This window comes from Salvelinus alpinus, chromosome 10 (assembly GCF_045679555.1).
Source record: "Salvelinus alpinus chromosome 10, SLU_Salpinus.1, whole genome shotgun sequence".
NCBI lineage: Eukaryota > Metazoa > Chordata > Actinopteri > Salmoniformes > Salmonidae > Salvelinus > Salvelinus alpinus.
In genome coordinates, this window is record NC_092095.1 from 7537520 (window position 1) to 7549982 (window position 12463).

The 12463-nt window shown below is 42.8% G+C and overlaps 1 protein-coding gene across 2 annotated transcripts in view; it reads right to left on the reverse strand.

Moving 5' to 3' along the window:
• LOC139531473 (divergent protein kinase domain 2A) overlaps window positions 1–2460 on the reverse strand; it is a 106701-nt gene extending 104241 nt beyond the window's left edge. Inside the window, exon 1 of one of the 2 annotated variants that reach the window (XM_071327951.1) lies at window positions 2287–2460. The gene's annotated coding sequence lies outside the window, so the exon portion shown is untranslated. Of the gene's footprint in view, window positions 1–1905 lie in introns of both variants that reach the window. The other variant, XM_071327950.1, reaches the window with a different exon arrangement.
• Window positions 2461–12463: the final 10003 nt, after the last annotated feature.

Sequence of the window (12463 nt, forward strand, 5' to 3'; positions counted from 1 at the left end):
TTGCAATTGTGTTCCATGATATAATATAACCAGTTGATATGACAGATTGTGTTCTATGATATATAACCAGTTGAGATTACGGTTTCAATAAATGAATCTTAAATGGCAATTGTATTTTACTGACTGAATAATATATGAGGCAATTATGATTTTTTAATCTGTAATGGTTCTGATAACTCAGGTATAGTTGTGCACTGTTGGCATTTAGATAAATGAGCACACATGTTTTTCCCATCCAGCGACCTTGTTCTATGAATAGAGTTTCTTTCCATTCTGAAGAACTCAGAAATCATGTGAGTTCCGGAACAGTAAAAATAATATATAATGCCTTTCCCTAATGGAAGGAACTATGGACGGGACTCTTCAATTAACTGTTTGTTGTAGCGCTGTACGATTAGTGCTTTTTTGAGTTTGGTTTCGGGGTTTACATTAAAAATGCACTTTGCATTGTGGCTTGAAATGTTGTAACACAGAAAAAAACAAGTCATAAAATCCCATTGATGGTAGTAACGGCCCATTACTGCTTATCACTTATTAACCATCACTATTCACATTACTTTAATACATTATTTCAGTTGCGTATATTAGATTTGTTTTATCTGATGACTTTATCATTTCATTCCAAGTCATCATCGAATCTCTGTAGAGCTGTTGCATACGCTGTCTGACAACATCACTATTTTAGTAGTTCTTTAAAGTAAGACATACTTTTATGACTGCTGAATACCAACTATCAAATCACTTAAATCATGTATTTTCAGGTAGAGATACGTCGCGAAGCAACAACTCTCCATCCCCTCTCGATGGGATCATTAGCCTAGTGGTTAGAGCATTGGACTAGTAACCGAAAGGTTGCAAGTTCAAATCCCCAAGCTGACAAGGTAAAAATCTGTCATTATGCCCCTGAACAAGGCAGTTAACCCACTGTTCCTAGGCCGTCATTGAAAATAAGAATTTGTTCTTAACTGACTTGCCTAGTTAAATAAAGGTAAAATAAATAAAATAAAACATTCTGCTTCTTTTACCAAGTAGGGGTAAAAGAAGTAGCCCGTACAAGTAGGAGCGCAACGAATTATGGGCAGTCTAGTTAATTGCCACTTTTCTGCGCTAAACGATGTTGAATGTTGGCCTGTTGGAAACTAGCTACAACTCTCTACTACATTGCACAGTTCAGGCTTGATCAGATGTATCTCTAGAGAAACCATGTAATGTGCACGGTTAGCACTAGTTATGGAGGAATGACAAGTTTTCCTGTACATTTTTCACTTGAGAAATACTGCACCAAACATCTTTACATGTAAAATTGTGCAACCAAGACCTTTACAGATAAAAAATGAATTACAGATTTCTTGATTTATCTGAGATTAATTTAGACTATTTTAATGAAGTGTACACTGCTATATTGTTGCTACGGTGTCTCACGAGGGACTAACAGTAATATTGTCACTTTTTTTACACATTTTTCAAGCCAAGGTATTTTTCAGGGGGTAATGCAAGCACAGATATTGACGTCGCCTAGCCGAGTTTTGCTAGGAGCAAACCAAACCTATGTATGCGGACACCATTAGACAACGTTAACGTTGAAGAAGTTGCAACCGCACGGCATCAACAGTATACACCATTGATTAATATATGACATTAGGCTACAGGATAATTTAGTAAATTAACTATTTTTCCCTAAAAGCAAATTGGGCTAATTGATTGGAAGACCTTTAGTTATTTGGTGATTTAGTTAGTCAATTTCAGGATAAGGACACTGAATAATGTTTACTATGGAAGTTAATCTTTGCACAAGAGGCAGTCTCCTGTCAAATGTCCCCGGAAAACAACATTATATGTCTACTCTACTGTTCATTTGGAAAGGTAATGTTTTGAAAAAGATTGTATAAAATCAGCTTTACAAACCTGTACGACTTTCTTCCGTTTTTACTCTGAGCGGCGGATCGCCTAGTGTTCAGTTTGTATGTATCATTCTTCTTTAAAGTTGCCGCTACGATCTCCACGGGAGATCACTTACTTTGTAAAACCAACGACAACGAGTACAAGATGTTAAATCCCTACTGAGTAAATTTCGGACGAGCTTCCCACTCCAGACCCGCATTGGAACTAGCCAGCTAGCCTGCTAGCTAGTGAAATAAACAGTTGTGATTTTGGTTCTTAACTCTTCCGTATACCGGACCTTTCAGATTGGCCGCCGCGGTCCTTTTTCACGAACTGTAATAATATCTGCGATGTGCATTAATATCCATATTCATCCGGTTTCCGCGTGTTGGTCGGCGTACTCACAATATATCTCCTGTCTCTGTAGCCAGCTCGTTCACTCCTCTCCAACATTACCACAATAGATTCTGTTCCGACTTTTTCAACACCAAACGTTTAGTATTTCCGACAGTGGTTGTCACTTTGCGACATGGCTGCTAATGCCAAAGAATATCTATTATATTGACAAGATAGTCGAGTGACCCCTCTACCAATGGAAATACACGGTCCTCAAAGATGGAAGGCATGCATGAGGAGGCGAGATCAGGTGGAACCATTCTAGTCAAAGAGAGAGCAGATACGCGTGTGAACAACAGAAACAAATCCGATATGAATACGTTTTTTTTCAGCGAGGTAAAAATAGTATTATGATATTATGTGAATATTCGGTTATTTTGTCAATAGCTATTGAATCATGCATGGCATAACGATGAAAATGGCATGTTGTGAATCAGGGGAGCATGGAGAACCATCCACAACTTTTTGTTTTTTAATTGTTTTTGGTTTTAAATTAACATTTTGGATTTCGATCTTCACTAGCTCTTAAACAAAGCCTGCTATGACTTTGACAATTAGATATTCTGAATCACGGAAGATGGAGAACAATCAACACTTTTTTTTTCATAGATGTTATTTGTATTTTTGTTCCGGATTTCAATCTTCAATAGTGCTTAAACAAAGTGTGCCATGACTATTAAAATAATATATTCTGATTATGGGTAGGATGGAGCACAATTCACACTTTTTTTCTAAACATTTTGATTTATTTCATCGATTTGTGATTTTATCTTTCAAGGTGCTATGTGACATTCTTATTTTATTTAATAATAAAATCAATAATCTGAAGAAAAAAAGGTTTCTATCTTTTTAATACTGCTATGTGCACTATTGTTTAAACGCTATTGAACTATTGAAATCTAAAGATTATTTTAGTTTTTTTAAATGTAACAACAACAAAAAGGTGTGGATTGCTTTCCATTCTAACCTGATTCAGAAAAGGCTATATAAATAGTCATTGCATGCTTGGTTCAATATCTTTTGATGAGAGATAACCAAATATCCAGTATAAAACAACATTTCACTTCAGTTTTTTAAATTTTTAAATTAGATCAAATAAGGACCACGTACTGAAGAAAATTAGCAATTTCATTTTTTTGTTGACCGAATTTGACACTCTGATTGACCTCCAAACAAAAATTCCTCACTTCAGGATTTTATTTTTGTGGATAGAGTTAACTCTCTGCAGCTCTGTCAAGGGTTCACACGGAACCCAAACCGGCTGCGTGCGCCATCGTGCATAAATGTATTTTGTCCCCCCCACACCAAACGCGATCACGACACGCAGGTTAAAATATCAAAACAAACTCTGAACCAATTATATTAATTTGGGGACATGTTGCATTAAAATAATTAAACATTTATAACAATTTAGCTAGCTAGCTTGCTAGCTAATTTGTTATATTTAGCTAGTTTGCAGTTGCTAGCTAATTTGTCCTGGGATATAAACATTGAGTTGTTATTTTACCTGTAATGCACAAGGTACTCTACTCCACCAATTAATCCACACATAAAACGGTCAACCGAATCGTTTCTAGTCATCTCTCCTCCTTCAGGCTTTTTCTTCTCTTGAAATTATATTGCTATTGGCAACTTTCATAAATTAGGTTGATTACCGCCACCGACCTATTTCGTCTTTCAGTCACCCACATGGGTATAACCAATGAGGAGATGGCACGTAGGTACCTGCTTCGATAAACCAATGAGGAGATGGGAGAGGCAGGACTTGCAGCGCGATCTGCGTCAGAAATAGAACTGACTTCTATTTTAGCCATTGGCAACACAGTTGCTCGTTGGCACTCGCAATAATTGAATAATGTAGATTTCTAAATGTATTTTGCAACGCTCGCACACGCGACGCGAGCGGTGTAGTCAGCCTGTTAGGTGTAGACCCTCTTCTGAAGAGGCAGTTGTGTTAAGGCGTTAAAAAAAATTAAAATAAAACTTTTAACGTTTCTTCAAGTGCTCTCATGAGGACCGCCACAGGAAAGGAAGACCCAGAGTTACCTCTGCTGCAGATGTAACGGATGTGAAATGGCTAGCTAGTTAGCGGGTACGCGCTAATAGCGTTTCAATCAGTTACGTCACTTGCTCTGAAACCTAGAAGTAGTGTTTGTCCTTGCTCTGCAAGGGCCGCGGCCTTTGTGGAGCGATGGGTAACGATGCTTCGTGGGCCACCGTTGTTGATGTGTGCAGAGGGTCCCTGGTTCGCGCCCGGGTCGGGGCGAGGGAACGCACTAAAGTTATACTGTTACACAGAGGATAGCAGCATACCACCCTGCATACCACTGCTGGCTTGCTTCTGAAGCTAAGCAGGGTTGGTTCTGGTCAGGCCCTGGATGGGAGACCAGATGCTGCTGGAAGTGGTGTTGGAGGGCCAGTAGGAGGCACTCTTTCATCTGGTCTAAACAAAGATCCCAATGCCCCAGGGCAGTGATTGGGGACACTGCTCTGTGTAGGGTGCCGTCTTTCGGATGGGACGTTAAACGGGTGTCCTGACTCTCTGAGGTCATTAAAGATCCCATGGCACTTATCGTAAGAGAGGGGTGTTAACCCCGGTGTCCTGGCTAAATTCCCAATCTGGCCCTCAACCATCACGGTCACCTAATAATCCCCAGTTTACAATTGGCTCATTCATCCCCCTCCTCTCCCCTGTAACTATTCCCCAGGTCGTTGCTGCAAATGAGAACGTGTTCTCAGTCAACTTACCTGGTAAAAATAACGGATAAATAATATGTTCATTAGAGTTACCAGCCTCAGAAATGGAAGCCCAAATAAATGCTTCACAGACTTCAAGTAACAAACACATCTCAACATCAACTGTTCAGAGGAGACTGTGTGAATCAGTCCTTCATGGTCGAATTGCTGCAAAGAAACCACTACTAAATGACACCAATAAGAAGAAGAGACTTGCTTGGGCCAAGAAACATGAGCAATGGACATTAGACCAGTGGAAATCTGTCCTTTGGTCTGATGAGTCCAAATTTGGGATTTTTGGTTCCAACCGCCGTATCTTTGTGAGACGCAGACTAGGTGAACGGATGATCTCCGCATGTGTGGTTCCCACCGTGAAGCATGGAGCAGGAGGTGTGATGGTGTGGGGGTGCTTTGCTGGTGACACTGTCATTGATTGATTTAGAATTCAAGGCACACTTAACCAGCATGGCTACCACAGCATTCTGCAGCGATGCGCCATCCCATCTGGTTTGCACTTAGTGGGACAATAATTTGTTCTTCAACAGGACAATGACCCAACACACCTCCAGGCTGTGTAAGGGCTATTTGACCAAGATGGAGAGTGATGGAGTGCTGCATCAGATTACCTGGCCTCCACAATCACACCAACCTCAATCCAATTGAGATGGTTTGGGATGAGTTGGACTGCAGAGTGAAGGAAAAGCAGCCAACAAGTGCTCAGCATATGTGTGAACTCATTCAAGACTGTTGGAAAGCATTCCAGGTGAAGCTGGTTGAGAAAATGCCAAGCGTTTGCAAAGCTGTCATCAAGGCAAAGGGTGGCTACTTTGTAGAATCTAAAATACAGCAGCAGATTATTACATTTACACATAGGTTATTCCCCTAACAGCACAAGAACTTGCATTACCCGAAACAGTTACAAGCACGGGGCAATGAACTGCATGGGGCAATGAACTGCAATGGGGCAATGAGCTGCATGGGGCAATGAGCTGCATGGGGCAATGAGCTGCATGGGGCAATGAACTGCATGGGGCAATGAGCTGCAATGGGGAATTGAACTGCAATGGGGCAATGAGCTGCAATGGGGCATTGAACTGCATGGGGCAATGAACTGCTTGGGGCAATGAGCTGCATGGGGCAATGAGCTGCATGGGGCAATGAGCTGCATGGGGCAATGAACTGCATGGGGCAATGAGCTGCAATGGGGCATTGAACTGCATGGGGCAATGAACTGCAATGGGGCAATGAGCTGCATGGGGCAATGAGCTGCAATGGGGCATTGAACTGCATGGGGCAATGAGCTGCACGGGGCAATGAGCTGCATGGGGCAATGATCTGCAATGGGGCATTGAACTGCATAGGGCAATGAGCTGTATGTGTCTTCCTGCTTGCAGCATTCCCTGACAGTGTGAGGGCTGTGGAGGCACGTGGCTGATGATGCAGGAAACTGTGCCTGAATCTGGAGAGGCAGAGATGGAAAACATTCCTAATTGATGGAAGGGAGGCCATTCTGCAGAAATAGTAACATCTGTGGAGGGAACCAGGGGAATGTAGAGGGGAACCCAGAGAACCAGGGGAATGTAGAGAGAACCCAGAGAACCAGGGGGATGTAGAGAGAACCCAGAGAACCAGGGGAATGTAGAGAGAACCAGGGGAATGTAGAGACACCCAGAGAACCAGGGGAATGTAGAGAGAACTAGAGAACCAGGGGGATGTAGAGAGAACCCAGAGAACCAGGGGAATGTAGAGGGAACCCAGAGAACCAGGGGAATGTAGAGAGAACTAGAGAACCAGGGGGATGTAGAGAGAACCCAGAGAACCAGGGGAATGTAGATGGAACCCAGAGAACCAGGGGAATGTAGAGAGAACCCAGAGAACCAGGGGAATGTAGAGAGAACCTAGAGAACCAGGGGAATGTAGAGGGAACCCAGAGAACCAGGGGAATGTAGAGGGAACCCAGAGAACCAGGGGAATGTAGAGAGAACCCAGAGAACCAGGGGAATGTAGAGGGAACCCAGAGAACCAGGGGAATGTAGAGGGAACCCAGAGAACCAGGGGAATGTAGAGAGAACCCAGAGAACCAGGGGAATGTAGAGAGAACCCAGAGAACCAGGGGAATGTAGAGAGAACCTAGAGAACCAGGGGAATGTAGAGAGAACCCAGAGAACCAGGGGAATGTAGAGAGGACCCAGAGAACCAGGGGAATGTAGAGAGGACCCAGAGAACCAGGGGAATGTAGAGAGGACCCAGAGAACCAGGGGAATGTAGAGAGAACCAGGGGAATGTAGAGAGAACCCAGAGAACCAGGGGAATGTAGAGGGAACCCAGAGAACCAGGGGAATGTAGAGGGAACCCAGAGAACCAGGGGAATGTAGAGAGAACCAGGGGAATGTAGAGAGAACCCAGAGAACCAGGGGAATGTAGAGAGAACCAGGGGAACCAGGGGAATGTAGAGAGAACCAGGGGAATGTAGAGAGAACCCAGAGAACCAGGGGAATGTAGAGAGAACCAGGGGAACCAGGGGAATGTAGAGAGAACCAGGGGAATGTACAGAGAACCAGAGAACCAGGGGAATGTAGAGAGAACCCAGAGAACCAGGGGAATGTAGAGAGAACCCAGAGAACCAGGGGAATGTAGAGGGAACCCAGAGAACCAGGGGAATGTAGAGGGAACCCAGAGAACCAGGGGAATGTAGAGAGAACCCAGAGAACCAGGGGAATGTAGAGAGAACCAGGGGAATGTAGAGACACCCAGAGAACCAGGGGAATGTAGAGAGAACTCAGAGAACCAGGGGAATGTAGAGAGAACCCAGAGAACCAGGGAAATGTAGAGAGAACCCAGAGAACCAGGGGAATGTAGAGAGAACTAGAGAACCAGGGGAATGTAGAGAGAACTAGGGGAATGTAGAGAGAACCAGGGGAATGTAGAGAGAACCCAGAGAACCAGGGGAATGTAGAGAGAACCCAGAGAACCAGAGAACCAGGGGAATGTAGAGAGAACCAGGGGAATGTAGAGAAAACCAGGAGAATGTAGAGAGAACCCGGAGAACCAGGAGAACCAGGGTAATGTAGAGAGAACCAGGAGAACCAGGGGAATGTAGAGAGAACCCAGGGAACCAGGAGAACCAGGGTAATGTAGAGAGAACCCGGAGGGATGTAGAGAGAACCCAGAGAACCAGGGGAATGTAGAGAGAACCGAGGGGATGTAGAGAGAACCAGAGAACCAGGGGAATGTAGAGAGAACCAGAGAACCAGGGGAATGTAGAGAGAACCCAGAAAACCAGGGGAATGTAGAGAGAACCGAGGGGATGTAGAGAGAACCAGAGAACCAGGGGTATGTAGAGAGAACCGAGGGGATGTAGAGAGAACCAGAGAACCAGGGGAATGTAGAGAGAACCAGAGAACCAGGGGAATGTAGAGAGAACCCAGAAAACCAGGGGAATGTAGAGAGAACCGAGGGGATGTAGAGAGAACCAGAGAACCAGGGGTATGTAGAGAGAACTAGAGAACCAGGCTTTGTATCTTTATTTGGGTTCTATATGAGCCTCGGTCTAGTTTGATCCCTGTGCTTTGGGAGGAATGGGATTCTACACTATAGAGGCTAGTACATTTTATGGCCAACTAACATTTTGTTGGTTTGTTTGTTTCTGTGGTTTTGGTGTCTGTCTTTTCTAATCTCCTGTCTTTAATTGTGTTGAAATGGTGATTGGAGATATTTTGTACCCAGGCCAGATGAACCTCTGGAAATGTGGGTGGGTGGGTCTTTTAAATGCTCCACACATTACGCCCCGTACCATTATCTCGTGACAGGCTATGTACCCAGGCTTTAATGTGGCGGAACACAATGGGAATATCATGTATTTCTATGGAAATCATGGACAAGCAATCCATTTATGGGGAGGTCCTCCTGGAAGAAGAAAAAAAAGCGATTTAATGAATAGAATTTAAATGTTTTGCTGTTTAGTGATTCCCTCTTTATTTGGTAATTCTCTGTTTCACATTATACATGTATAATACCTCAATTGGTCATTATCTACGTGTCACATTGTGAATTGTATAACAGCTCAATTTAAGTCTTCATTAACAAAGTTGTCGTGATACACACAACATGGTGTGAATGTACGAATTATCTAACAAGTAGACAACAGAACAATCCCTGACAAAGCAGCGTCAGATTCAGTCGCATTACTTTGTATCTACCGCCATCTAGTGGAAGTATTGCAGTACTACCTGAGGTTGCAGATGACTTGTTGATATAATTCAGTATAATTAATTTAAAAAAGAAAAGGGAATTTAAAACCCTGTGTTTGTTATTGTTTTGTGTTCATCTGTATGTGCGTGATGTTTTTTTATTACAATTTTATAGAAGAAAATATGGATTTTTGTTTCACATTTGAATTTGTATCCTTCAAAATGGACGGAACACAGCGAGCGAACCTATCCATCACAGACTTTTCATTCTGAATCTACAAAAAACGTGATCTGAACTGTCAATGTTATTTGTAATGTTAAATGTAACTACAGGAAGTTTAGAGAGAATCAGTTGCTCTGTAATGTAACAGGCTAAGTGCGCTCGTAATAAAGTAACTATGGTAATCACGTGAACTGGGTATGCTTTCCTATTGGTCTGTTTATAGTAAACGTTTTGTGCTCTCTCATTAGTTTCAGCAGGTGTGACGAGAATGCACCTTCACCTGTTTTCCTACAAAATGGTGGTGCATTTCCTAATCAATAACAATCCTTACGTCTGGGAGAAAAGAAAAGCTGGGACTCATCCAATCGACAGAGCTGCTACTGTCTCCTAGTTCCCCACCAGACCTAGCAGGCCAACCAACTTCCAGTCACAGTTGGCAAATCCTTTCTTCAGTCGCAATGTTTTTGTTAATGTGTTGTTAACTCTTGGCGTCTCAGCCTCCAAATACCCGCTCTACGGAACGCACTGTCAGGGCACCTCTTTAAGCCTATCAGATTCAGTGTGTTATTATGGGGCGTGACCGTGTGGCAACCTGGCCATACTCGTAAACATGCAGGTTTATAGACAGACCAAGCTGCAGATTAGGAGCAGACTGTGTCCTGTGCTCAAAACTGGCATCAGGCAGACACGTTGACAGTTAGAATGGCATCAGTATTATACATTCTATACATTAATTTATACTGGATTAAGGTTACGTTTTCATTAACTGTAATTTTGTCTGTTATGTTCCAACACTCCCGCCATCTTGTGCTAGTATTCATTATTTTCCGGTATTGGTTCCAATAGTTAAGAAAAAATCTAGTCTAAGTATCTTTTCTGACACAAATTGGAATAGATCAATATGTTGTGATATAAGACTTTGAAGTTGCAGACATTTTAAAATGTCTACATTGTTCAGTCCAGAATTGCTTTTTAATTAATGATATAATGCAATTATTTCCTAGTCCCACATCATTTACAGTTTCTATGCTTTTAGCTTTCCAAGTGGGCCAATTTATCCAAGGGTTAGGGCTATCCAAGTGTTAGGGCTATCCAAGGGTTAGGGCTATCCAAGGGTTAGGGCTATCCAAGGGTTAGGGCTATCCAAGGCTTAGGGCTATCCAAGGGTTAGGGCTATCCAAGGGTTAGGGCTATCCAAGGGTTAGGGCTCTCCAAGGGTTAGGGCTCTCCAAGGGTTAGGGCTATCTAAGGGTTAGGGCTATCCAAGGGTTAGAGCTATCCAAGGGTTAGAGCTATCCAAGGGTTAGGGCTATCCAAGGGTTAGGGCTATCCAACCAAGGGTTAGGGCTATCCAAGGGTTAGAGCTATCCAAGGGTTAGGGCTATCCAAGGGTTAGGGCTATCCAACCAAGGGTTAGGGCTATCCAAGGGTTAGGGCTATCCAAGGGTTAGGGCTATCCAAGGGTTAGGGCTATCCAAGGGTTAGGGCTATCCAAGGGTTAGGGCTATCCAACCAAGGGTTAGGGCTATCCAACCAAGGGTTAGGGCTATCCAACCAAGGGTTAGGGCTATCCAAGGGTTAGGGCTATCCAAGGGTTAGGGCTCTCCAAGGGTTAGGGCTCTCCAAGGGTTAGGGCTCTCCAACCAAGGTTTAGGGCTCTCCAACCAAGGGTTAGGGCTATCCAAGGGTTAGGGCTATCCAAGGGTTAGGGCTAGCCAAGGGTTAGGGCTAGCCAAGGGTTAGGGCTATCCAAGGGTTAGGGCTATCCAAGGGTTAGGGCTATCCAAGGGTTTGGGCTATCCAACCAAGGGTTAGGGCTATCCAAGGGTTAGAGCTATCCAAGGGTTAGGGCTATCCAAGGGTTAGGGCTATCCAACCAAGGGTTAGGGCTATCCAAGGATTGTTATCCAATGATTGTTCCATAAGGTTGGGTTGTTTAGGGACTGATATTTGTTCTTATATATTCTGTTTAATTTTCTTCCATATTGGTATAGTGTTCTTAAATATGAAGTTTTGACTTTGGGGGCGGGGTGGGGGGGATGAATAGTTATGCTCGCTCAAGTTTTCATTTTTTTTGTCTTATTTCTTGTTTTTTTCACAATTTGAAATATTTTGCATCTTCAAAGTGGTAGGCAGGTTGTATAAATCAAATGATACAATTTTAATTCTAGGTTGTAAGTCAACAAAATAGGAAAACTGCCAAGGGGGTGCGTACTTTCATAAGCCACTGTATGCACGCCCCACTTTTCAGTTGAATTTAAATGTTTTATTTATTTATTTTTTCATTTTTTTTCATTTCACTTCACCAATTTGGACTATTTTGTGTATGTCCATTGCATGAAATCCAAATAAAAATCAATTTAAATTACAGGTTGTAATGCTACAAAATAGGAAAAATGCCAAGGGGGATGAATACTTTTGCAAGGCACTGTTAGTATCACAACACAATAATGACCTTGTTGACACAATGGGTGTATTCATTAGACCAAGACCGTATCAAACAGTTACAAAACATTTTGCAACGGAAACAGTTTACTTCAAAGGCAGATCACTCCCCCGTTAATTCTGCTCGCTTCTGTTTGGTTCTGTTTGGTTCTGTTTGGTTCTGCTCACTTCTGTTTGGTTCTGTTTGGTTCTGCTCGCTTCTGTTTGGTTCTGTTTGGTTCTACTCGGTTCTCTTTGGTTCTGCTCACTTCTGTTTGGTTCTGTTTGGTTCTGCTCGGTTCTGTTTGGTTCTGTTTGGTTCTGTTTGTTCTGTTTGGTTCTGTTTGGTTCTGTTTGGTTACTAGTAAATACTCCCAAGTTGTAGGCCTACTCCAGATACTTTAAAACTAGCCTGTCCCTCTTCCAGTGTGCTGTAAGCTGTTTAATATCAGCCAATAAAACACTGATGTACAGCTCCATCTCCAATGACTGGTCCTGTAATGAATTCTCATGGACTTGAAGGTAATTGCTTATTGATTGAGCGTACAGAGCCTGCTGTAACAAGGCTTGAAATAGAAGTGTAGAAGTCCAAGTTGCAAAATAAGATGTGTTC